Below are 23792 nucleotides of genomic sequence, written 5' to 3' on the forward strand. Positions count from 1 at the left end.
ACCTGACTGCAGTTCGGCGTCGTAACTGGCTTCAGTGGGCAAATGCTCACCTTCGATGGCCACTGGCATGCTGGAGAAGTGTGCTCTTCACAGATGAATCCCGGTTTCAACTGTACCAAGCAGATGACAGACGCTAGTATGGCGTTGTGTGGGCGAGCTGTTTGCTGATGTTAACGTTATGAACAGAGTACCCCATGGTGGTGGTGGGGTTATGGTATTGGCAGGCACAAGCTATTGACAATGGACACAATTGCATTTCATCAATGGCAATTTGAATGCACAAGATCCTGAGGCCCGTTGTCGTGCCATTCATCCACCGCCATCACCTCATTTTTCAGCACGGTAATGCACGGCCCCGTGTCGCTAGGATCTGTACACAATTCCATGGCCTGCATACTCACCAAACATGTCACCCATTGAGCATGTTTGGGATGCTCTGGATCAACATGCCGGGGCGGCAGGGTAGCCTAGTGGTTAGAGCGTTGGTCTAGTAACCGAAAGGTTGCAAGTTCATATCCCCGAGCTGACAAGGTACAAATCTGTCGTTCTGCCCCTGAACAGGCTGTTCCTAGGCCTGTTCAAATAAGAATTTGTTCTTAACTGACTTGCCTGGTTAAATAAAGGTAAAATAAAAAGTGTGTTCCAGTTCCCACCAATATCCAGCAACTAAGCACAGTCATTGAAGAGGCCCATTCCACAGGCCACAATCAACAGCTTGATCAACTCTATGCAAAGGAGATGTCGCGCTGCATGAGACACAAGAAACTGATCTACGCCTCTACCTCTTTTTTTTTAAGTACTATATCTGTGCCCAACAGTAATCTGTATTCCCAGTCATGTGAAATCCATAGATTATGGCCTAATGAATTCATTTCAATTACAGATTTTCTTCATTTAAACTGTAACTCTAAAATATTTGAAACTGTTGCATGCTGCGTTTATATTTGTTCAGTTCTTTTGACCAGAGCTCGGTCTGAATAGGGTGCCATTTTGAACGCACCTCGAACCAGACTACGTTTCACTACTGAGACGAACCTTTCTATTTATAAATGATGTTTCTGGGCAGGGTTTAACGGGTTGGTTTAATGTCATTTCAGCAGGGTTGGTTAAACCTTGCCTTGTGTGGCATCTGAAATTAGATCGTGCTCCGACGTCCGACAAAAAATATGAACCTCAAATGTGACTCATCACACATAAAAGGCCCAATTCAACCTCCAGATTATGGGATAGGGATTGTGAGTTGTACTGAAGCTAGTCGTGTCATTGGGTGCAGTTATAAGTGGGACACTTGAATGGAGTTTTACGGAGCATCAGACAGTAACAGATGATGTGTGAGTCAGTGGTTACCTTTAATTGGAACTAATTTCACTCCACTTACAGTGGCAAGAAAAAGTATGTGAACCCTTTGGAATTATCTGGATTTCTGCATAAATTGGTCATAAAATTAGATCTGATCTTCATCTAAGTCACAACAACAGACAAACCCAGTCTGCTTAAACTAATGACACACAAATGAATGTATTTTTCTGGTCTATATTGAATACATCGTTTAAACATTCACAGTGTAGGTTAGAAAAAAAGTATGTGAACCTCTAAGCTAATGATTTCTCCAAAAGCTAATTGGAGTCAGGAGTCAGCTAACCTGGAGTACAATCATTGAGACGAGATTGGAGATGTTGGTTAGATGTTGGTTAGATGTTGGTTAGAGCAGCCGTAAAAAAAAAAAACACTCACAAAATGTGAGTTTGCTATTCACAAGAAGCATTGCCTGATGTGAACCATGCCTCGAACAAAAGAGATCTCAGAAGACCCAAGATTAAGAATTGTTGACTTGAATAAAGCTAGAAAGGGTTACAAAAGTATCTCTAAAAGCCTTGATGTTCATCAGTCCATGGTAAGACAAATTGTATATAAATGGAGAAAGTTCAGCACTGTTGCTATTCTCCCATATGAGTTGTCGTCCTGCAAAGATGACTACAAGAGTACAACGCAGAATGCTCAATGACGTTAAGAAGAATCTTACGAGTGTCAGCTAAAGACTTAAAGAAATCTCTGGAACATTCTAACATCTCTGTTGACGAGTCTACTCTACGTAAAACACTAAACAAGAATGTGTTCATGGGAGGACACCACAGAAGAAGCCACTGCTGTCCAAACAAAACATTGCTGCACGTCTGAAGTTCGCAAAAGAGCATCTGGATGTTTCACAGCGCTACTGGCAAAATATTCTGTGGACAGATGAAACTAAAGTTGAGTTGTTTGGAAGGAACACACAACACTATGTGTGGAAAAAAAAGGCACAGCACAGCAACATCAAAACCTCATCCCAACTGTAAAGTATGGTGAAGGGAGCATCATGCTTTGAAGCTGCTTCGCTGCCTCAGGGCCTGGACAGCTTGCTATCATCAACGGAAAAATGTATTCCCAAGTTTATCAAGACATTTTGCAGAATGTAAGGCTATCTGTCCACCAATTGAAGCTCAACAGAAGTTGGGTGATGCAACAGGACAACGACCCAAAACACAGAAGTAAATCAACAACAGAATGGCTTCAACAGAAGAAAATACGCCTTCTGGAGTGGCCCAGTCAGTCCTGACCTCAACCCGATTGAGATGCTGTGGCATGACCTCAAGAGAGCGATTCACACCAGGCATCCCAAGAATATTGCTGAACTGAAACAGTTTTGTAATGAGGAATGGTCCAAAATTCCTCCTGACCAGGTCTGATCCACAAGTACAGGTTGAGGTTATTGCTGCCAAAGGAGGATCAACAAGTTATTATAACCAAGGGTTCACATACTTTTCCCACCCTGCACTGTGAATGTTTACACGGCGTGTTCAATAAAGACACGAAAACGTAGAATTGTTTGTGTGATATTAGTTTAAGCAGACTGTGTTTGTCTATTGTTGTGACTAAGATGAAGATCAGCTCAAATTTTATGACCAATTTAGGTAATTCCAAAGGGTTCACATATTTTTTCTTGCCACTGTATTTTGTATTGTTGGCTGTAAAAGCCCTTGTGATATAGTATTGTTCAGTGTCTGTCTCTGTCTCATTCCTGACCTAGGGGCTTAGGGGTTTTGAACATATTAGCTCTGTATTGAACAGTTTTTTACATTTCTTTGTTTCTTTGTGATGAATCATTGGACATCTACGAAATATGGAAGAAGATATTTCAGATGTTTCCTGACTGTTTTAGTGGATGATTCATCCCTGCTTTAGGCTAACATCAAGGGGCAGTGAATATGGGCCGGCATTAACCCTATCAGTCCCGAGATTCATTTTATTTATCTGACTGTCATTTATCTGTATGCCCAGACCTTATATTTAGCCTCACATTGAAGTGTTTTACCATTTTCCGGTTTATTGGCAATTGTCAACATCAACAAAAAGTCTATTTGTTTGCTCACTGAGAAATTATTATCAAACTAGTCAGTGACAACTGTGTGAAGTTTGTGACAGCAACTATGAGTTTATTACAGTATTATAGACACTATGTCCTGGGATTTCCAATGATTTTCTAAGTAGACGAACCACTTACCTTCTAACAATGCTTGTGTAGCTTGTGAGAATCATAGAGCAGACTGTGCATGTTCGTGAGAGTCTCATCTTGTCATAGATAGCTTTAATAGTTAGTAGCTCAAACCATTCAGACTTTTTTTTGTAAAAGAGACCCAGGCCCTGGGCCCCTTCGGGATCCGCCCTTATTTCACAAACACTGCTCTACTTCAGCCTCCGTTAATCACACAGACTAGTGGTCAGTATCTACGGATGCAGAGGAAATAGGCAACCCATAAGTTTGTATCTCAGACACACAATGGTTAAAATGGGTTAGAAGTCCAAAACGCACCGGCTATACAGTCTATACAGATACAGAATCTGTTTTGATTCCTCTCACGGCACTAATGCAGATATAGCTAACGTGAAAGACAACAGGAGGAATGACTGAGTCCTAAGCCATACCCCACTCACTCCACAATCACAGTCATGCACAAATACACGCTTGCAAGAAATCACACACACACACACACACACACACACACACACTATATGTAGCTAGAGTAGAGTGTCCGTAATGAATGAATAGGGTCAGCCCAGCTATCAGGACTGACTCGGGGGGCTTCCAGAAACTGGATCTGTGATCTCCTTTCTCTCTCTCCGTTCACCTCCCTCCTTTTTTCTCTTCTTTTACCTCAGGGCTCCTATAGGATCAGACAGACAGAGGACTGTGTGTTGGAGTCCCACTCTGCTCCTGGCTATTGTCTATTCTGTACTGGGACTGGCTAACTGACTAGTGGGATGTCAGGCAAGGGGTTACAAAGGGGCTTCTGCTGGGAAATCCATACAGTCCATTAAAACAGGGTCTAAGATTACACGTAAAGGAGAACGGACATTCGGCAGGTGCTTCTACACCTGCATTGCTTGCTGTTTGGGGTTTTATGCTGGGTTTCTGTACATCACTTTGAGATATCAGCTGATGTACGAAGGGCTATATAAATACATTTGATTTGATTTGGAGAGAAATGCAATCGATAGCAGTCTGTAAGTACAGAGATGTGTATGTTAAGGTGTATATGTATAGCTGCTGTAGGAGATGCACTTGGCACCCTGCCACTTAGCAGGCTGCCAAGTCCAGTTCATGTGAAACTCAAGAACATGTCTTGCCTTTCTCAACGCTACACACTTGTAACTTGGGAAGTCTCTGCTCTCTGCAGTCTGCACCTGGGATTTCCCTGCATAAGCCATGCTTTAGAAGGCTCTCATAACCAGGAAGGTCTGGATGATCACATTTCAGCCATCCAAATAGTTACATTATTTCTTTACTTATAAAACAATGGAGAATAGGTCCCTACTATATTCTGAAATGAAACCTACAGATTTTCTGCTACATATACACACTTTGCATACACATTTGACATATATGGTACTTTTATATAAAGCAATCGCATAACAATAAGACATTACCAAACATAAACTCTCTAATCCCACCCCAGACCACCCCTCAGCCACTCACAGCCCATCCCACCTATCACCAGACCACCCCTCAGCCACTCACAGCCCATCCCACCTATCACCAGACCACCCCTCAGCCTCTCTCAGCCCATCCCACCTATCACCAGACCACCCCTCAGCCTCTCTCAGCCCATCCCACCTATCACCAGACCACCCCTCAGCCTCTCTCAGCCCATCCCACCTATCACCAGACCACCCCTCAGCCTCTCTCAGCCCATCCCACCTATCACCATAGACCACCCCTCAGCCTCTCGCAGCCCATCCCACCTATCACCATAGACCACCCCTGAGCCTCTCAGCCCATCCCACCTATCACCATAGACCACCCCTCAGCCTCTCAGCCCATCCCACCTATCACCATAGACCACCCCTCAGCCACTCTCAGCCCATCCCACCTATCACCACAGACCACCCCTGAGCCTCTCTCAGCCCATCCCACCTATCACCATAGACCACCCCTGAGCCTCTCAGCCCATCCCACCTATCACCATAGACCACCCCTGAGCCTCTCAGCCCATCCCACCTATCACCATAGACCACCCCTCAGCCTCTCAGCCCATCCCACCTATCACCATAGACCACCCCTCAGCCACTCTCAGCCCATCCCACCTATCACCACAGACCACCCTCGTTTGGTTTCCATGTGCCATATATTTTTCAATTGCACTGTGATGTTTTACATACATTTTGACCCTTTCTAAAGATGAAAACCTTTCCTACGAGTATTATATTATTTGTTGACTGACTGTCACCAACAAAACAAGAAATAACAACAACCGTGAAGCTTACTAGGGCTATAGTGCCACTAACAAAGATAACTACCCACACTGAAAGGAGGGAAAAAGGGGCTACCTAAGTATGCTTCCCAATCAGAGACAACACATAGAAACACAAATCATAGAAATAAAGGACATAGAATGCCCACCCTGACCAAACCAAAAAGAGACACAAAAAAGTCTCTCTAAGGTCAGGGCGTGACAATGGGGGTCCGATCGCATTCAGTCTCCTATTAATTATTTTTTTAAACTTTTGATACCAGCAAGAACGAGACTAGGAAGTAATCAAGGCGACTAGCTTGATGAAGCCTCCTCCATGTATATCTCACTACGTCAGGGTTTTTCAGCCTCCATATATCCACTAGTTTTAATGTATCCATGATATTCGTGATCTCCTTAAGTGCTTGCAGGGGATAGTTTGTAGTGTGATTTCCTTTACGATCCATTGAGGTACTTAACTTATTCCCACCATAATAATAGATTAATGCGTTGCTTGTGAGCTCAATAGATTATTATAGATATTTTCAAAGGAGTGTGGATCATCATTATTTGACCCATATGCTGAAGATTAATTAGCCAAATCTGTTTTTGGTGCAGTAGCATATTTAAAAGAATCCATCTTCCTTGAGGATCTGTTTGCACAGTTTGCACAACCAGATCAAAGTTATTAATTAGTATAATCACCCTTTTTGAGTTTCTTTGCCCATGACAAAAATATATTTCTCCCTGTCCTTTTCCCACCCAACCTCATCTATATTTGTAGAATGATTTTCCTGTAAACAATATACATATTCTCTCTTTTAGCCATTACAATTTTATCTTGCTATACTTATTTCCCCACTTACCATAATGGTACCCACGTTTCAATTATACTTACCACATCCAATGTTACCATTAAAAAGCACCATTATGATTGTGTCCATATAGCTGTACCATAATATTCACGGTTAAACATACTGTAGCTGCAACTTTGTAAACCTCCAATTGTCCTAATATTCCACCACTAAAACCTCCCCCGTCAGACCATCTCCCTGACTCACCTTTGCTTCCTAAGGCAAACCATTGGCGTAGGTCAGAGGGAAATATGGGCAGTCCAATGATAACATAATTCAGTACTGCCACCCTTCACTAACACATTCAAAGTGCTACTTTGAGTATTATTATATTATTCATTGACTGACTATGCCTTTCCCAATCGCCCAACACTGCTATTTGTAGGGTTGTCATGGCTGTTGAAGGAACTGGACCAAGGTGCAGTGTGGTGAACATACATATTATTTTATTTAGAAAAGACGCCGAACAAGACAATAAACACTACAAAACAAACTGTGCCGCTACAGGCTCTGTACCATAAACGAAAATCAACTTCCCACAAAGACAGGTAGGAAAAAGGGCTACCTAAGTATGGTTCTCAATCAGAGACAACGATAGACAGCTGTCCCTGATTGAGAACCCTAACCGGGCCAAAACATAGAAATACAAATAATAGAACATAGAATACCAAACCCAAATCACACACTGACCAAACCAAATAGAGACATAAAAAGGATCTCTAAGGTCAGGGCGTGACAAGGGTTCATTTTAAGTGAATGTTTATTGCATATCAATGAGGGTGCTTTTTCAGAGAACTTACCAAATAACATGGAAAACAGTCAGAAAAAAATCAATAATCACAATAATAGATCATATTAATAGAAATAATAACAGCACAATATTATAAATCCACAGGGGTCTTAAGTAAGATATTAATAAGTAGCACCATTGTTGATACAATGCTAGCACTGTAGGTTACTAGGTTCTTCTGAACTGTGTGAACCCTGGTGGAACTATGGGTCTTAGTGCAGTAGTGTAAAGCAGGATCTGAACTGTGTCAACTGTGCTAGAGGATGATGGTCAGTACTTCCTCCAGCTTGGCCAGGCAGGATCCCCAGGGGTAGCCTAGCACTGGAGACACTCATCAAACTGCAATTTACAACGGAAGCTCACTGGAAGCGGAAGTTTAGCTTTGTCTCTGTCTGTGTGCGTGTGTTAGTGTGTTAGTGTGTGTGTGTAACAGTTCTCATCATCCCAAATGACAAGGGAAGAATAGTGCCACGAGTTCACAATTCCTCGTTCTTTTCTCCCTCTTCCATCTCTGCTGAATTACTTTCACATGTTCACAGATGCAATATGATTCTCCTGAGCTCACTGAGTCTGTCTGGAAGTTCATTTACTCTCTGACTGAGCTGGTTTATGGACTGGAGGACAAGGACAGCATGTGTGAGCTAGTATTGTCCAACAACATTTTGCACTGTGTCAATGCACTACATGACCGTGCGCTTGTGTGTGCGTGCATCGGGGCTGGGATCAATTTTAATTGAAGGCAGTCAATTCAGGAAGTGTTTTTTAGAAGATGTCAAATTAAAAATAGCTTCTACTCATCAGTTTACTGAGAAGTCATAGAAAAGAAATGCCATTTTGTCACGGTATGAATTGACCTCAGCCTTGGCGTGTGTGTGACTGGCCCACGCAGCTGCTACGAAGATACATTTTGCCTCTGTCCCTCGACACAGACAGTGTGTCTGTCTGTCTCTGGCTCCGTCCATTAAGCCAGGCCAAGCAGAGCTGTGTAATCTGAAGGAATGGACTGCCCCTGGCACTCTGACATTATGACTGTGTCATCATTAACCGCCTGCCCGGAATAGCCAGTTGAAGTGTGTGCGTGTGTATTCACAAAGGAGGCCTGGATGGCTGTATGACTGAGGGCTCCACTCAAATGGCACAAATGATGGTTCTTCTATTGGCAGCTCCCAAGTTATCCCATTAACCAACCCCCTCCCTGGCCCTCAGAATGCCCTTAGAGAATCATCCCACCACTCAGTAGAGTTGTGCTCCTCTCTGCAGCTTAGCTCTCATGCCTACATTTTCCTTTCTTCTCCTCTCCTCTCATCCTCTGCCGCTCCTCTTCTCTCTGAGGAGATTCTCCCTCTGCTCTCCAGACATAGCTAAACCCATCAGACCCCAGCTGAGAGGAATGGAACAGATCGGTTCCAGACAGTTACTCATCCTAAGCTTGTGTTAAAAAGCCCCTGTATATAGTATGTGTAGTCTAGCTGGCCTAGCAGAGAGTCGCTGTTCATACACTTTCCATCCCCTTAGATGTATCTCATTTCTACCACTTGAACTACAGGAAGTACAAGGCTGCATCGTTCTAATTGTTTTCTCTTCCATTCCCCCTTGAAACAATAGGATCCAGCCTCTTACAGGAAGAAGCACCTGTTGTTTATGTCATATCATCACTGTAAAGCCTTCAAATTAAATTCTGGATCTCGAAGCCAGTTCCACTGCTTTTTTTCATTATTCCCCTCTAATCAGAGATTGATTTGGACCTGGGACACCAGGTGGGTGTATTTCATTATCAGGTAGAACAGAATAAGTGACCTTAATTCATCAATGAAGTGCAAGGGTGGAGTGAAAACTCACAGACACTCGCCCAATGTGAAATGAGTTTGACATGTGATGTGGAGCATCAATGTAGGGTGTCCCCCTACTCTGCCCAAACACGCTTTGGTGATGTAATTTCACTTCCTTATGCTATAAAATACATTTTACGAAGACAATTATGATTCTGAATGTTCTGAATTGTTCAGTTGGGTCTTTCTCTAACATATCATTCAAATTATAACCAAAACGTCTGATTTCGTAACCTAATACATCTGACAATAAGCACCGTGCTCTGTAGACAGAGCGGTGCCGCTTCTCGCAGTGACTTTTGAGGATTTTACATGTTGTGGTTATCAGCAACGTTGTTTCCGCGGGTCGCAAAAAGCTAAATTAACACGCCATGAGCTGAATCAAATGTAAAAAGGCTTGACAATGAAAGCTTGCAGTAAGCTTTGTGCTCCGTTGACATTTCAGAGATCCGCTTGGTTTTCAGAGAAATCTTCTAAAAATAACAGGAATTTCGCATTAATATGAAACTCGTATACTAAAAAATAAAAATACTACATGTCATGTCTCAAAATCGATATCTATCTTACCTCTGTGTTGTTTTATGTCCTCCAGATTCGAGAACAAAGATGACGAGTTCAACGGTGAGCCTGTCGGTTTGCCTTAATTCTTACATAGTATCCAGCCTAGCTGACGCAATGCTATTTTCCTGTTTGTGACCACTTTTCTAGCACTTCTCTCTCTGGCCTCCATTGATTTAGTCACTCTAATATTGGCCATCCTACAAAGGGTTTGTGAAAAAGACATGAGGTTTCGACCATTCGTTTTCTTAGAGTATCTACACAAGGAACGTAATATTTCAACCATCAGTAAAAAGGATGCATTTTTGATTGGACACCGTATCACTGAGTGTTAGACAGCCTTGTTCGCTTCTCTGTAGTGTGAGAAGAGAGTGAGGTCAGTAGTGATTTTCACATATTAGCCTGGTGCAGGAAAACCATCCATTACCCAACACAATTAAAACATAATTGGCTGGGCGGCACGTTGAGAGGGAGGAAGCTGAACAATCCCTGTATATTTTTCTCCCCGCTCACCCCTCACTCTCTTTCTCTCTCTCACTCTTAATCCTTCTTGCTTTTTCACAAACATTCCTCTCACTTCGTCTCCCTCTCCCCTCCCTCCTCCAAACCTACAGTCAGGTCCTAAAATATTGGCACCGTTGATAAAGATTAGCAAAAATAGATCTCTTTGGTCACACACACCAGTAGTGAGTTTTGGCGTCAAAATGAGAAAGCATGAGCAGAAAATAACCCCAGACCTACTGGTAAATATGGGGGTGGATCTTTGATGTTATGGGGCTATTTTGCTCCCACTGGTTCTTCGGCCCTTGTTAAGGCATCATGAACTTTACAGTACCAGGATATTTTAGTCATAAACCTGTTTGCCGCCAGGAGGCTGAAACTTGGCCGCAAGTGGATCTTCCAGCAGGACAATAACCCCGAGCACACAACAAAATCCACAAAGAGATGTTTCATTGATCACAAAATCAACATTTTACAATGTTTTGAATTGAAGAGGGCAGTCCATACGCGCAGACAAAGGATTGATGGTTAAGGGCTTGTAAGTTAGCATTTCACTATTTGGCGCATGTGACAAATAACATTGGATTTGATTTGATGTCAAGGATCTGGAAAGATTCTGTATGGAGGAACGATCTAAGATTCCTCCCAATGTGTTCTCCAATTTCATTAAAAAAAAAAAAAATTCCTCGCAAGGCGTATTGAAAACAGGGGTGCCAATAATTTTGACCCATATCTTTTTCTGAGCAATTGTATTAGTATAAAACAATATAATAAAAACAACTTTGGAGCATACAATATAGCTCTGTCTTTTTTGCTCATCTTTATCAAGGGTTCCAGTCATTGCAAATCCCACTCATCACAACGACCATCAGCCTGGGATCTCCAGAACACTCTGAACACTCTTCCTTCCCGGTAGCTAATGTCGTCTAGAAGGTAGTGCTGCCTTCCTAGAAATGATTTCCGCCCAGCGATGCCGAGGCAGAGGGGAACGTGAATAATGAATGCATACAACACTCAATCCTGCCCACCCTGGACATGTATAGTACCCAGAATCGTCCTGTGCGGTTAAGGTTTTGGGGCAGATGAAGCATGCTGTGGGCACACAAGGGGGAGAGGTGAGAGTGAGAGTGAGAGAGAGAGAGAGAGAGAGAGAGAGAGAGAGAGAGAGAGAGAGAGAGAGCGAGAGAGAGCGAGAGAAAGAGAGAGAAGATGTGCTACGTGCTCAGAGTGATAATAGAGAATACCAGACCTGATAATTAGCAGTAATTGCTGTAAAGGGAAACATTCGTTTAACTTCTGGATTGTGTAGGCGATGGGTTTATGTGGTTAAGTTATGATTATTATCTTAGCTACGCCAGAAGAACATGCTACTACAAAGTAGTCTTTGCTGTTTATAGTTTGATGCAATAAGTATGCATAAGTAGCTGATTTTTCTCCTATACTTCTTTATTGTTCATGCATCAACAAGTAAGTACATACAATTATAACTTATATTTTATTATGCCAAAAGTAGCAGACTAAACTCCACTCCGTGGTGAAGGAAGTTTCTGATGAACTCCACCAACGGAGTGGAGCAGAGACCAGGCTTTGTGGACTATAGCTCCGACTACATCGATTCGCCCAAGATCAATACAATTCCAAACCATTTAAATTCTGAAATGCCTACCTTGTTTGGCCTCAGTTCTGTGCCTTTCTTTGTTTGTTCGAATCCATACATTTCAGTAAATGCTGTTGCTCTAAGATGGCGACAGCGCAAATGCGCATGTGCTAATTGAATCTCAACAAGGAAATAGTCGGTGGTTGTACAGTATTTGATTAACATTTTATTGAAAAGGTATTGATTTCAGCAACAACAACAAAAAAGGCACACAACTACAGAGGACAAACCTAGGTACAAGGTTGGCATTTCAGAATTATCATTTTTTAAGTATTGACCTGGGGCTAATCAGTGTAGTTGAAGCTAAATTCCACAAAGCCTGGTCTCTGCTCCACTCCGTTGGTTGAGTTCATCAGGAACGTCCTTCATCACGGAGTGGAGTTTAGTTCATTATGTCAAAAGTAGACTCGTCGAAGTAGAGAAAATAGATTTAGTAGATGTACGTTTAAACCAGCGTAGAGCCATGGCCCCTGTGCAATTGTACTGTAGGGTTGACAGTAGAACTAGCACTCTTCAAAGCTCTCAATCAGACAGAGGGCTCGTCTACTGAGGAGGGAGGGAGGGAGGGCAGGCAGGAGGGAGGGCAGGCAGGAGGGAGGGAGGGAGACAGAGGGAGAGGTAGGAAAGTGAAGGCCTGGTCACTTGGTGGGTGTCCATTAAGAACAGATAATAGCTTATAGTTTCACAGAGATCACTCTAACAACCTTTTGTCAGTGTAGAACCACTTTCTGAATGCTAGAGTTTCAAAAAGAGGGATTTAGCCAGTCTATGCAAAAAAGAGCACCAAGCAATTTGAGAGTGAATTATTTTGAGAAGCGTATAGCCTACAACTATCTTTTAGATTTGCTATTGAATTTCGAAAAAGGACCATTCAAGATAATAAGATGGATTCTGATCATCAAGTGCTTGTTTTGGCAGCAATGCTCTTCAAAATGAATCACCTTCTGAATGAGCTCATGGGACAAAGACCAGAGACCATTCCATTCAACTTAACTTCCAAATGTGGTTTGGGTACATACTGTAGCTAATACAGTCAAGATAAACAACACCACCTTCAGAGGCATGGTCGGACCCCCCCAGAGAATTACTACAACCCAAACCTCAGAGGGCAATTCTAATTATAAACAACAATAGCAGTGGGGGTTGTCCTTATCCTGCATTGCAGTAACTGGGATAACAATAGTCAATTCCAATTATGTGAAAAGGGTGATTATGTTATTGTCACAGAAGCAAACTGAACATTTAAGTAGATGCATGGATGCTCGGTGATTGTTGACATCAATCTTGGAGCTAGGAACACAAGCATTTCACTGCGCCCGCTATAACATCTGCTAAATATGTGAATGACCAATACAATTTGATTTGATTTGAAAATCAACCTGATCTTCAGCAAGAAAAAATTAACCTTTGGCATTGTGATAGGTTGAAGCAGGTGTTATGGAAGTGTGAATCCATTAATCAATACAATATAGAAGGTCTAACTAGAACAGCACCAGTAGCTATTCTACCTTCACTATTCTACATTAACTATTCTATGTTCACAAGTCTACCATCGCAAATCTACCTTCGCAATTCTACCATCACAAATCTGCCTTCGCTATTCTACCTTTCTCTATTTTACCTGTGCTATTCTACCTTTCTCTATTCTACCTGTGCTATTCTACCTTTCTCTATTTTACCTGTGCTATTCTACCTTTCTCTATTTTACCTGTGCTATTCTACCTTTGCTATTCTACCTTTGCTATTCTACCTGTGCTATTCTACCTGTGCTATTCTACCTTTGCTATTCTACCTGTGCTATTCTACCTTTCTCTATTCTACCTGTGCTATTCTACCTGTGCTATTCTACCTGTGCTATTCTACCTTCGCTCGCAATCTGATGTCAAGCTCCATGTTCAATACAATGGAGACTCAGTCACATTTGCTCCGCTGGGCTCTCCTTAAAAAAAAACCTTTAGCTCTTGGAGTCCCATGCAGGAAAAGCTAGACTAGAATAGCTTGCAGGACATTATTTATTTTGAGCATTTCTTTTATCGATAGACTATTCGAAGAGGGATGCATGCTCCTTTTTGCTGAATGTTAAATACAGCAGCCAGAGAAAGAAGCGGTAGGCTAATAACATTAGGGGAAATATTATGAAAGGTATATGAGTCAGCCTACCGATTATACAAATAGGCTCTATTAGATTTCGAAATTAAATTCGCTAGCCTATACTTGTAACTTTGTAGGTCACGTGCTGCACCAGAATCACATGTTCTCTTCTGCTTTACAATGGTTTGAACGATGTGCATAATTCCAGTCCATATAATACAGTATATTTGTATTTAATTTAACCTTTATTTAACGAGGCAAGTCAGTTAAGACACATTCTTATTTACAGTGACGGCCTACCCCGGCCAAACCCGGACGATGCTGGGTTAATTGTGCACCGCCCTATGGGACTCCCAATCACGGCCGGTTGTGATACAGCCTGGAATCAAACCAGGGTCTGTAGTGATGCCTCTAGCACTGAGATGCAGTGCCTTAGACCACTGCGCCACAGTACAGTCATATAGTTCACACAAAGATTAGCCTACTGGAGCTAGATTCATTTATTTACCCAAGAGAGCATATAGCTAGCAACATCTATGGGCTTTCATGTTTTTCTGCCGTGCGTAATGTGCAGTAGATAATCATATAAGCTATGTATTTGATAACAGCAAAATAATTTGGCCTTTTTTAGGCTTTGGGTCATTAAATGTATTTAATGTATGGCTCATCAGGCTCAGATAGCATCTGGTGTGAATGTTCATGCTGATCAAAGCTTTAATCAAATCCAGATATTTATATGCTTTACAGTGCTTTTGAATGACACTTCCAGGAAATACCGGGTTACCATAGGAAAAGTGATTTATTAAACCGATGTTTCTCACCTTTATTAATTAAAAGCAGTCTTATCTCTTGAAAAATAAATGCCCCGTCATTGAGGATAACCTGGTTAAATAATGTATTGAACGTAGTTAACTCTGCATCAGAATAGAGTTGAAGACCAGGTGCTGTGGACTAGAAATCATCTCCCTGAAAACAGGCCGTAAAAGGATTATTATTCCCTGATGAGGAAATGAAATAGAAACCTACAATTTAATGAAACACTCCTTTTTATTTTGAAGGCAGTGGTACAACAATGTGTTGATTCCACACTTCACTCTGCGACATCATTTATTCACGCGCGTTATTCCTTAAAATGACAGGAATACCTACACCTTCATGTTTCACGCCTTTTATAATGAATTAGTTTTTTTTTTTCATGAGCACTTCATTCTGCATCCCCTGTGGGGTTAGTTATATAATATCCTTTAGGTGTTAGAACTAGCCCCACAGTGGAGCCTCATCTCTGGGCTGAGAGACACTCCACACTCTGCCTCTTTACGTCACCGGGTTGGATGTTATTAGCCTTTTTTAAATGCTTAGTTGCGTTCTCAAGCCCAGTTTTTTTTATTAAGCAAATACATTTTAATTAAATGGAAGCCCTGTATAATTTCCTGGCGGCTTTGATGATGATGCACTGGAAATGGAGTGAGAGGAGTTATGAGTTTCGGAGAAATATTGCAGGCTTCAGTAAGACACTGAAGTGTGCTGTCTGATGTTGGACGGTTTGCTGATGTTGAGGTTTGAAATACACAGGACTGAAAGCTATAAATAATATGCAGTTATAGATGCCATCACTGAACAGGACAGCATAGACCTGCGCTCTGTCTGTATATTGAGAGAGAGAAGAGATGTCATGTATTCTAGTGCTGTTGCTGCTTATAGTGCATCTCTCAATTCGAGCCAATTAATCCTGCAGCACCAGGAAATGTGATTTTTTTTTTATGTGGATTATAATGAATGGACATTTTTGTAGGAGTTGATACACTTTTCGTTAGGACAAATCAGGTCTCAGATTTCAAAGTGGAAATTACAAACTTGAGAAGTCTTTTTAAAACTAAAATTCACAACAAGTTTGAATTTCCTGCTTTTCAGGAAAATTCTCAGCAATAAAATAGTGATGAAATGAAGACCCTACATCTGTAGATACTGTTGCCTCTTTAGGGAGATGGGAGGTGGGTGGCATGATGAGCTGCTATGCCAGTTCACTGTTGTCCCTGGCTGTGATGTGGGGATCTGAAAGGTTGAGGATGGAGATGGAGATTGAGGAAGGCTGTCAGCGGCAGCTCTAGTGAGCGGTAAATCTGTCCCAGATTATGTATCGATGATTGATCCCTCTTTATGGCCTGTTGATGTAGCTGCCTGCCTTGGTATTTACAGGATGTCATTACAACAGGGCCTGGTAGGGGAGGTAGAGGAGGATTGTAGTGAAGGATATTAGGATATGCCCGTCAGTTGATCTACTGTGTGTGTGTGTGTGTGTGTAGGATTACAGATCTCATCCTGTATTGCTTTGCAGGTGCAGGATATGTCAGTCCCTTAGCTGTCTCTTGCTGTCATATTGAAAGCCTCTCAATAACACAATAACACTGACATGCAGTTCTGAGTTCGCCTTGCAGAGGAAAAACACATTTCATGGGGTCACACACATTTACCACACACATTTACCCTCTAATAACTGCCACACACATTTACTTGCCACACACATTTACCACACACATTTTGCCACACACATTTACCCTCTAATAACTGTTTCAAACAGGGATTTCCATGTAGGTCTTTTATATAAACGCAGGCCTTTTGAAATGGCTGCAATGTAACTGACTGAATGTTTATTCTAAGGAGTTTGGTGGTTTAATTCAAAGGGAGGGATATTTCCATCTATTACCCCCCCCAAGCAAGGTCTAAGAATCTCCAATAGCCCCCAGACTAGTAGTTATTAGTGTTTAACCCGTTGTTTAAATAGCTTAGGAAGTAGACACACAAAAGCACTGCCTGGTGTTTTAGAAGGGAGCTGGGTCAAAAGGAAATGCAGAGAGCTGCCCTGTCAGTCTTCTCGTGTTGACTCTCCTGTCATCTCCAGTCTCTGTACTGTGTGAGAGTGAAACAAACATACCCCCGCTGGGCCTTGAGAAAACAGCTGTCTCCAAAGCCACAAGCCACGCTCTTCCTTTCAGCCTCTCTCCCTCTCCATACAGTACCCTCCACAGCCACACACAGCCTCTCCTCAGCCAGCCGCTTCCTTTCAGCCTCTTCCTCTCTCTTCAACCAGCCTCTTCCTTTCAGCCTCTTCTTCTCTCCACAGCCAGTCTTCCGTTCAGCCTTTTCCTCTCTCCACAGCCAGTCTTCCTTTCAGCCTCTTCTTCTCTCCACAGCCAGTCTTCCTTTCAGCCTCTTCTTCTCTCCACAGCCTGTCTTCCTTTCAGCCTCTTCCTCTCTACACAGCCAGTCTTCCTTTCAGCCTCTTCCTCTCTCCACAGCCAGTCTTCCTTTCAGCCTCTTCCTCTCTCCACAGCCAGTCTTCCTTTCAGCCTCTTCCTCTCTCCACAGCCAGTCTTCCTTTCAGCCTCTTCCTCTCTCCACAGCCAGTCTTCCTTTCAGCCTCTTCCTCTCTCCACAGCCAGTCTTCCTTTCAGCCTCTTCCTCTCTCCACAGCCAGTCTTCCTTTCAGCCTCTTCCTCTCTCCACAGCCAGTCTTCCTTTCAGCCTCTTCCTCTCTCCACAGCCAGTCTTCCTTTCAGTCTCTTCCTCTCTCCACAGTCAGTCTTCCTTTCAGTCTCTTCCTCTCTCCACAGCCAGTCTTCCTTTCAGTCTTTTCCTCTCTCTTCAACCAGCCTCTTCCTTTCAGCCTCTTTCTCTCTCCTCAACCAGCCTCTTCCTTTCAGCCTCTTCCTCTCTCCTCAACCAGCCTCTTCCTTTCAGCCTCTTCCTCTCTCCTCAACCAGCCTCTTCCTCTCTTCTCAACCAGCCTCTTCCTCTCTCCTCAACCAGCCTCTTCCTCTCTCCTCAACCACCCTCTTCCTTTCAGCCTCTTCCTCTCTCCTCAACCAGCCTCTTCCTCTCTTCTCAACCAGCCTCTTCCTCTCTCCTCAACCAGCCTCTTCCTCTCTCCTCAACCAGCCTCTTCCTTTCAGCCTCTTCTTCTCTCCTCAACCAGCCTCTTCCTTTCAGCCTCTTCTTCTCTCCTCAACCAGCCTCTTCCTTTCAGCCTCTTCTTCTCTCCTCAACCAGCCTCTTCCTTTCAGCCTCTTCTTCCCTCCACAGCCAGTCTTCCTTTCAGCCTCTTCCTCTCTCCACAGCCAGTCTTCCATTCAGCCTCTTCTTCTTTCCACAGCCAGTCTTCCTTTCAGCCTCTTCCTCTCTCCACAGCCAGTCTTCCATTCAGCCTCTTCTTCTTTCCACAGCCAGCCTTCCTTTTAGCCTCTTCTTCTCTCCTGTAACGATTGTCTTCGGGTGAAAGAGAGGAGGACCAAAATGCAGCGTGATGATTATCCATATTTAATAGTAAACTTAAAGAATGAACAAAAACAACAAACCGACAAAAATGAACGAAGACGAAACAGTCCCGAAACGTGAACACTAACACTGGAACACAGGAAACAGGAACAATAACCCACCAAATACCCAAAGAAGATGGCTGCCTAAATATGGTTCCCAATCAGAGACAAGGATAGACAGCTGCCTCTAATTGAGAACCAATCTAGGCAACCATAGACATACAAAAACACCTAGATAGGACACCCCCATAAACATACAAAACCCCTAGACAAGAGAAAAACACATACATCACCCATGTCACACCCTGACCTAACCAAAATAACAAAGAAAACAAAGAATACTAAGTGCAGGGTGTGACATCTCCACAGCCAGTCTTCCGTTCAGTCTCTTCTTCTCTCCACAGCCAGTCTTCCTTTCAGCCTCTTCTTCTCTCCACAGCCAGTCTTCCGTTCAGTCTCTTCTTCTCTCCACAGCCAGTCTTCCGTTCAGCCTCTTCTTCTCTCCACAGCCAGTCTTCCGTTCAGCCTCTTCTTCTCTCCACAGCCAGTCTTCCTTTCAGCCTCTTCTTCTCTCCACAGCCAGTCTTCCTTTCAGCCTCTTCCTCTCTCCACAGCCAGTCTTCCTTTCAGCCTCTTCTTCTCTCCACAGCCAGTCTTCCTTTCAGCCTCTTCTTCTCTCCACAGCCAGTCTTCCTTTCAGCCTCTTCTTCTCTCCACAGCCAGTCTTCCTTTCAGCCTCTTCTTCTCTCCACAGCCAGTCTTCCTTTCAGTCTCTTCTTCTCTCCACAGCCAGTCTTCCTTTCAGCCTCTTCTTCTCTCCACAGCCAGTCTTCCTTTCAGCCTCTTCCTCTCTCCACAGCCACAGTCTTTAACCATTCTCCCTCTCAGCTGTGGGATCTGAGGCATCAGGGGGGAACTGAGGAGCGCTGGAGGGTCTTTACTGCTCTTAGAGAGACAGACGCACACACACACACACACACACACACACACACACACACACACACACACACACACACATCTGGACCACTGTGTAGGAGTTGTTAAAAAAGGCCACGGGTGTGTGCTCTGGCTAACAGTCCCTCAGTGGAATTTTTACTGCCTAGCTGAGTACCTGTCCACACACTGCCTCTCCCTCACATAAACAAGACAGGGCAGACTGGAGCGCACTCAAGGCCACAGCCTCCTCCTCCTCCTCTTCTTCTCTTCACTACTCTACTCCTCTCATTCTGACCCAGTCAGTACATACACGCACTGCTCACTACGCCACCATTGTCTGTCTGAGCATTAAATCAGTATGAGACACACCAGCCCGCGGAGCAGGACACCATACAGTGGTCCTGTACACTTGATAACCTCTCCCATTTCAACTCTGTTTTCCAATGTGGTTTTGGGGAAAGATACACTTAGAAATGAGGCGCCTCGTTTCCAACGCAACAGCATGATTATGTTTGCATTACATTTTTAGTCATTGCTCTCATAAAAACTATACGCTGCTTTTGTAGACAGATAAGTCACCATCAGCCATTAGGGAGGACCTTTCCAATGACCCTCCCTCAAGATGTGTGTTGCCTTTCTCCTGTGATCAGCTCTGACGTCAGGCCTGGCGCTCCAGTGGCCACCTCCTCACCTGTAGGCTCAAAGTCCCTGTGGTCTCTCTACTGTAGTGCTGTGTGTCTGTCCACAGGGGGCTCAATGTATGTCTGGGAATACAGCTCAACACCTCCCCCAAGAGCTAGAGAGGTTATAGAAATGTATTGTGTAGAACAGATGTGATTCTCTGACATATACAATAGGGACTTACTCTACGCATGCCATGTTCTATCTGCAGCATTGTGAATATGTAGCCTTACTAAACAGGCCCCAGAAGGACCTCATGTTATATCTGCAGCATTGTGAACATGTAGCCTTACTAAACAGGCCCCAGAAGGACACCATGTTATATCTGCAGCATTGTGAACATGTAGCCTTACTAAACAGACCCCAGAAGGACACCATGTTCTATCTGCAGCATTGTGAATATGTAGCCTTACTAAACAGACCCCAGAAGGACACCATGTTCTATCTGCAGCATTGTGAATATGTAGCCTTACTAAACAGACCCCAGAAGGACACCATGTTCTATCTGCAGCATTGTGAATATGTAGCCTTACTAAACAGGCCCCAGAAGGACACCATGTTCTATCTGCAGCATTGTGAACATGTAGCCTTACTAAACAGACCCCAGAAGGACACCATGTTCTATCTGCAGCATTGTGCATATGTAGCCTTACTAAACAGACCCCAGAAGGACACCATGTTCTATCTGCAGCATTGTGAACATGTAGCCTTACTAAACAGGCCCCAGAAGGACACCATGTTCTATCTGCAGCATTGTGAACATGTAGCCTTACTAAACAGGCCCCAGAATGACACCATGTTCTATCTGCAGCATTGTGAATATGTAGCCTTACTAAACAGGCCCCAGAAGGACACCATGTTCTATCTGCAGCATTGTGAACATGTAGCCTTACTAAACAGGCCCCAGAATGACACCATGTTCTATCTGCAGCATTGTGAACATGTAGCCTCACTAAACAGGCCCCAGAAGGACACCATGCAGTCAGCTCCTCATCTTGTGTGTCTGTTTGACAGATGATAGATGACACATAGTGGACTCAGCCTTTACATGCTCCTCTAGGGAGGAGTGATGCCCTTGTCCTTTTACTCTTTAAGTCCTTTACACAGTTGTTCTGCCACATCTCATCTACGGTTTACTGGAGCCCACAGTAAGTATACACTTATGGTTGCCAAAATGACTTTGGGACAATGTGACTTCTCTGCCACTTGTCTGTTCTTTGTTGTTCTGTCAGTGAGAGAGGTCAGGTATGAGATGTAGTGTACAGTAATGCCTATGGTTTTCCTGTTGCGTACGGCTACTATTCTCACACTCCAGTGTTTGCAGACAAGCCGCAGACCTATTGGCTGCTTTGTCCCTCCAAGCCGCCATGCTGCCAAGAAGCTGTCTAACCCTGGAGTGTAAACTATGTGTTTACCCCCTCCTTCAGGGTCATACACAACTGTGTGTGTGTGTGTGTGTGTGTGTGTGGCTCCAGCTGTACTGTATGTAAAGACAGAAAACTCAGCAGCAGAGTGACCAATAAACTTTGATTTGATTTGACAATCCCCTTCTCCCTCTCTCTATCTTTCTCTTCAGGCCGAGGTGTAATACCATGCTCCAGATGGATAGCTTTATTGGCATTTGAATTAGATGTGTATCATAGTAATTACCCAGCCTTCCTGCCTCTGGGCGAGCCACTCATTGACAAAACCGTGTCAACACCGGATCATCTCTGGCCCCGGAGTAGACAATAAGAGGGGAGGAACACACACTTACACACACATCATGCATACACACACACACACACACACACACACACACACACACACACGCATGGGCACATACACACAGTGTCAGGGGACCATAAGTTCACACAGTGAAAACATGGTGTGAATTCTGTTGTACAGAAATGGAATCTAAGCTTTTGTTCTGTCTCACACGGAAAATAATGTATTAGGAATGTGTGAGGTATGATTGGATTTCCAGGAGCCTGAATGACCTTGAATCACAGGACTGAATGTTTGCCTAAAGAAAAGGTAGTGAAGGCCAGTAGGCCTACTGTGCTGGTACAGTAACTTGTGTCTACTAATTCCTGAGATGTATTAGATATTCTGTAATGTAGTAAATCTATCAGTTATGATCATAACCAAACACCCTACGTAGACCTAAACACAGTAGCTTTTTCACTGTTGCTATTCACATCAGGCAAAAACAGTCTGTTTCAATTTAACAGTCCCTGTAGAGTCTTCTTGGAAGGAGAAGATATCATCTGCAGGCTGACTGGCCTTTGAGGATTGAGGGAGAGAGATCGAGGGAGAGAGATCGAGGGGGAGAGATCGAGGGAGAGAGAAAGAGAGAGAACTGAGTAAAGAAGGGAGGAAGGAGGGGAAAGGAAGCGTTAGTAGAGAGTTAGGAATGCGTTGTGGAGTGTTCCAGGGTTCCTGGTGAGTTATTTAATGGTCGGTGCATATGTTAGCCTCACAGCTGGGGAGAAACAATCACAGACAGCTGAGGGCTACAGAGAAAGAGCGAGAGAGGATGAGGTATGAGGGGGGAGAGCGTGTGAGGAAGAAAGGGAGAATAGAGAGACAAAGAGAAGTGCTTGAGGGAGGAAGAAAGAGAGGGAGGGTGAGAAAGAGTGACGAGGAAGAGAGAGAGCAGAGCGCATTGCCTTGCCAAGATAAGAATCTGTTTCCAATCCTCCTCTCCTCTGCTCACTACCTCTCCTCAGCTGATGAGATACGGCCTGCAGAGTAGGTATGGATGTGGAGGGGGCTGCAGACCCATTTCTCCTGAAATGACTTTCTCTGAATTTTGTTTTGTTCTTCTGAAGCTTATGTAAAACAACAGAGGCATGTGTGAGGCACGTCATTGATTTTACAGTGATGGAAAAGTCCCATCACAGCTACATTCCTTCTATTAGTCAGCAAAATACCCTGATTACACTTAGATGTTGGATGTCTTGTGGTATGTTTTCTCCATGAGTGCCTGAGTTCATGAACTGCAGTTCAACTTGCTACCGTGTCTGTTCTGAAAAACATCACTTCTGAGTCGACAATCTACAGGTAACAAAGTGTCTGTTTGTATTTCTTCACCTTCAATGCCTTTGACTCCTTTGCACTTCGGTCGGTCCGGTCTGTTGGGCCCTGTGAGAGGGTTAAGCAGTCAGAATGTGTGTGGAATCCAGGGAGGATCATGGGACTCCAGAAATAGTTAAAGTACAGTAGTGGATTCTCTAACCTTGAGTCTCTCCAGTCACCATCACGAAGCCACAATACGATCCACACCGCTTCAATTGTGGCTTCACCTCTGTTAGAGCGCCAGAGAGGGGCCTTAGTATTGTGGCAGGCAGTGTGTCTTTGATCAGTATAGGAGTTGGCTGAACTTGGCCTCTTGACACTGATCTGAGGTCACCCTTACAGAAAAAACACATGAATTTCACATGTGATCTCATGTGACGTTAATATGATGACATGTGACAACATGTAAAAGTAACTTGTGATAGATAACATGAAACTACAAATGTGAAAACATGATCTCATCTTTACAACAGGGATGCAAAATGTCAACTAAAACTACATGAAACTACATGAGACAACATGTGAGCTAGAAATAAAACATCCCAAGAACATCATTGCCCTTTCCGAAAAAACTATTTTTGGAACACTTCACATGTGAAATCATGTGATTTTTCACATTTGAAATCAAGTGTTTTTTCTGTAAGAACAGTTGTTGTCATCTTCCTCCTAAGCCTTAAGACTTGGCTTTAGGGAGGAGAAGCTGATCCTAGATCTGTGCCTAAGGACAACGTCTACCCAGAGCTTGTTTTCTTGT

The 23792-nt window shown here is 43.5% G+C and overlaps 1 protein-coding gene across 1 annotated transcript in view; it reads left to right on the plus strand.

Annotated features, from left to right (window-relative positions):
* LOC149974344 (extracellular serine/threonine protein kinase FAM20C-like) overlaps positions 1 to 23792 on the plus strand; it is a 78044-nt gene that overhangs the window by 40074 nt on the left and 14178 nt on the right. The gene's annotated exons all lie outside the window — the stretch shown is intronic.

This window comes from Oncorhynchus mykiss, chromosome 20 (genome assembly GCF_057628025.1).
Source record: "Oncorhynchus mykiss isolate SJ-2025 chromosome 20, ASM5762802v1, whole genome shotgun sequence".
NCBI classification, from domain to species: domain Eukaryota; kingdom Metazoa; phylum Chordata; class Actinopteri; order Salmoniformes; family Salmonidae; genus Oncorhynchus; species Oncorhynchus mykiss.